Consider the following 3,631-nt stretch of genomic DNA (forward strand, 5'->3'; position numbering starts at 1 on the left):
AGTTTAGCATTTTAAAACTCTTGGATCATAAGTAGTGTGAAGTTTAGCATTTTAAAACTCTTGGATCATATGTAGTGTGAAGTTTAGCATTTTAAAACTCTTGGATCATAAGTAGTGTGAAGTTTAGCATTTTAAAACTCTTGGATCATATGTAGTGTGAAGTTTAGCATTTTAAAACTCTTGGATCATATGTAGTGTGAAGTTTAGCATTTTAAAACTCTTGGATCATAAGTAGTGTGAAGTTTAGCATTTTAAAACTCTTGGATCATATGTAGTGTGAAGTTTAGCATTTTAAAACTCTTGGATTATCTATAGTGTTAAGTTGAGTATTCCAAACTCTTGGATTATATGTAGTGTTAAGCTGAGTATTTTAAAACACTTGCATTATCTGTAGTGCGAAGTTGAGTATTTTGAAACTCTTGGATCATATGTAGTGTTAAGCTGAGTATTCTAAAACACTTGGATCATGTGTAGTGTTAAATTGAATATTTTAAAACACTATTATCATATGTAGTATTAAGCTGAGTATTTTAAAACACTTGCATTATCTGTAGTGTTGAGCTGAGTATTTTAAGAAAATTGGATCATATGTAATGAGAAGTTGAGTATTTTAGAATATTTGGATTATCTGAAGTGTTAAGTTGAGTATTTTAAAACATTTGGAAAATACTCAACTTAACACTACAGATGATCTAAGTGTTTTAAAATACTCAACTTAACACTACAGATAAAAAATACTCAACTTAACACTACAGATGATCTAAGTGTTTTAAAATACTCAACACTACAGATAATCCAAATGTTTTAAAATACTCAACTTAACACTACAGATGATCCAAATGTTTTCCAACACAGTTAACAATGGAACTCATACATTCTCATGTATTAAATATGTATAAGATATATGAATAATCTCTTGATAAATAAAAATATAAAGAAAGACTAATGCTTACAAGTTGAAAAATAGTCTCAATCACATCAACCTTTTCCTCATATAAATAGATATAAAAATTACACATGTATAAATGCTTGGCTAAAAGCAAAAATACTCAACTTAACACTTCAGATAATCTAAGTGTTTTAAAATACTCAACTAACACTACAGATGATCCAAGTGTTTTAATGGAGTTAATGAAACAAAAATGGTGGAGATTTCTTTAGTGTTGGCAAGGTTGGTACTACTTTCAATGGAGTTAAGAAAGTAGTACCAACCTTGCCAACACTAAAGAAATCTCCACCATTTTTGTTTCATTAACTCCACTGAAAGTAGTACCAACCTTGCCAACACTAAAGAAATCTCCACCATTTTTGTTTCATTAACTCCATTGAAAGTAGTACCAACCTTGCCAACACTAAAGGAATGTCCATCATTATTGCGTTGTTAACTCCGTTGAAAGACTTGTCAATTGAGTGGAACTGTTTTTCAGCCTAGTAACAAGAACAGGTAACTTAGATCTGTTTCTAACACACGTATGTAAAAATTAGTTGATAGCAGTATTATTTTTTTTCCTAATTTGCTTTGGTAACATTCCAGTTTGTTTGAAATACGAATAAAATAAGATCGTTATTCTTCTAAGTTGTATTCCAATTTTAAACATTGCTACTATTTCCAACTAGGTTTTGAAATATTTAAGTTTTTCCGGATGTGAAGAACTGATAAGTGTATTTATTTTGAAGGTGCTTATTGGTTTTCCGTATTCTTAACAACTAATTATAGCTCATAAATCAATGTTTATAAACTGGCACGTGCAAAAAGAAAAAGCTTTAATAAATCACGTTAATTTTTTTATAATAATCACACGTATCAGTTTTGGTTGTATTTCATTATTAGATTAAGCACAAGAAAATACATTGTGAATAACTGTTCATAGTTCAACGTTTGGTAATGGGCAGAAAATATAAAGACCAGTCGAATTTTTCAAAAGACACTTAACATTTATTTAAAAAGACATTTCCTAGCTTAAAATGTATTTACAAAAGACAATTCCTTGCTAAAGATTTGCTGAATTGATAATTTGACTAAAAATGATGCGACGAATGAACTGGAAGAAGAATACAAATATTGTGACTAATAAAAATAATTAATAGCATAAAAGGGCTAACTGTATATTACTAGCAATTCTTACAAAATGAACACATATATATATATATATATATGTAAATAAATAAAAGTGGTATGTATGAAGAATTATAACGCTAAAAACTGGATTTGAATACCTGTGTTGGGCACAGCACAAATAGTTCAATATGTAGCTTTGCGCTTAACTACAACAGACAAACAAACAATAAATAAAACAAAAATTAAAGAAAATGTATAAATTTAGGTGTTATGTATGTATGTCTGTGGTGGGGAGCTAAGTATCCCAGAAGTGGTAGAAAGCTTTGTAAACTTTAGTTACAAATTCATTAATGCAGGCAAAAACTTCCAAAACTTTAAGTCCGAGACCTCTGGTGTTGGTGAGATCTCCATAACCCCACCTTGTGGTCGTTACATACCTAGAATAATCCCGGATGTCAACTGAAACAAAAACTAAATGATAATACGGAAGAATGATCTCATGAAAGGCTGATATTGTTTGAAACTAAAATACTACGACAGCCAAAGAGGGTCTCATCGTTTATTATACTATAATGCATCAGAAAAGACTTTCAACACAATCGTGTACGAGTCATGAACTGATCACAACTAAATCAGAAGATAACACAGTCATCTTGCATTTCCGTTGGTGGTAGATGAGCCTCTGACATGCTTCCCTGTGTTCACTAAAAGCTAACATTTAGGACCAAGGTTCAGCCATTACGGCTGCACTCGTATAAGAGCGCCATTGTAGATCAATAAGGCAGTGAAACTGAATATATGAGGTCACTGTGGTTATTCAATACGGATGCAACAGTAGGAGGCCGCCACCTTGAGGCTAACAGGACACGATGCCATAGAGGTCTAGAACGTAAGGGTCAGAGATCAAGAAGAAAGGTCAAAAAGTCTATTAACTACTAAGATATTGACTCTACTAGGACTGAAACGAATTAAAAACATATGGTATTTACATCCATTTTTCAGATGAAATTTTTAAGCTAAAAAATTACCTTTTTCATACTTGATGGTTTGAAGTTCTCACGTGACTGGATGTCCTGCAGGTAAAAAAAAACGTACTGCTCATTAATAATATTTAATATGAGTTAATAATACCTGTTACATCCGTAACCACTGTTACTTATTTGGAAGAAAGGCATATCATACTTTAATTTATTTCGGACATGTTTTACGTGGTGAGCAGAGAATTTAAAATAAAAGTATATAGATAGGAGTAACATTTTTTCATTGAGAATTTCTAACACCTTAAGTCTCACAATCTTAAAACATTTACCTTTGTTTTATGTTTTCTATCATAAATATCATCTCACCTCGAGGTAATAAGTCCACACTTTAACCTTACCTCGAGAGTATAAAGTCCACACTATAAACTATTGTTGCATCAGCGAGGTCACGTGACTAGTATCACGCCACCTCCTTCTAGAAATATCCTGTTCCTTCGTGAATTGTCGGGAGACTACTAGATTGGGGAACAGTGCAAGGAGTAATTGAACTGCAGTCAGAGAGTGTGTAATTGAACTCAGTATTGTTGAAGTC

Source organism: Limulus polyphemus, unplaced genomic scaffold, assembly GCF_000517525.1.
Source record: "Limulus polyphemus unplaced genomic scaffold, Limulus_polyphemus-2.1.2 Scaffold4238, whole genome shotgun sequence".
Lineage (NCBI taxonomy): Eukaryota > Metazoa > Arthropoda > Merostomata > Xiphosura > Limulidae > Limulus > Limulus polyphemus.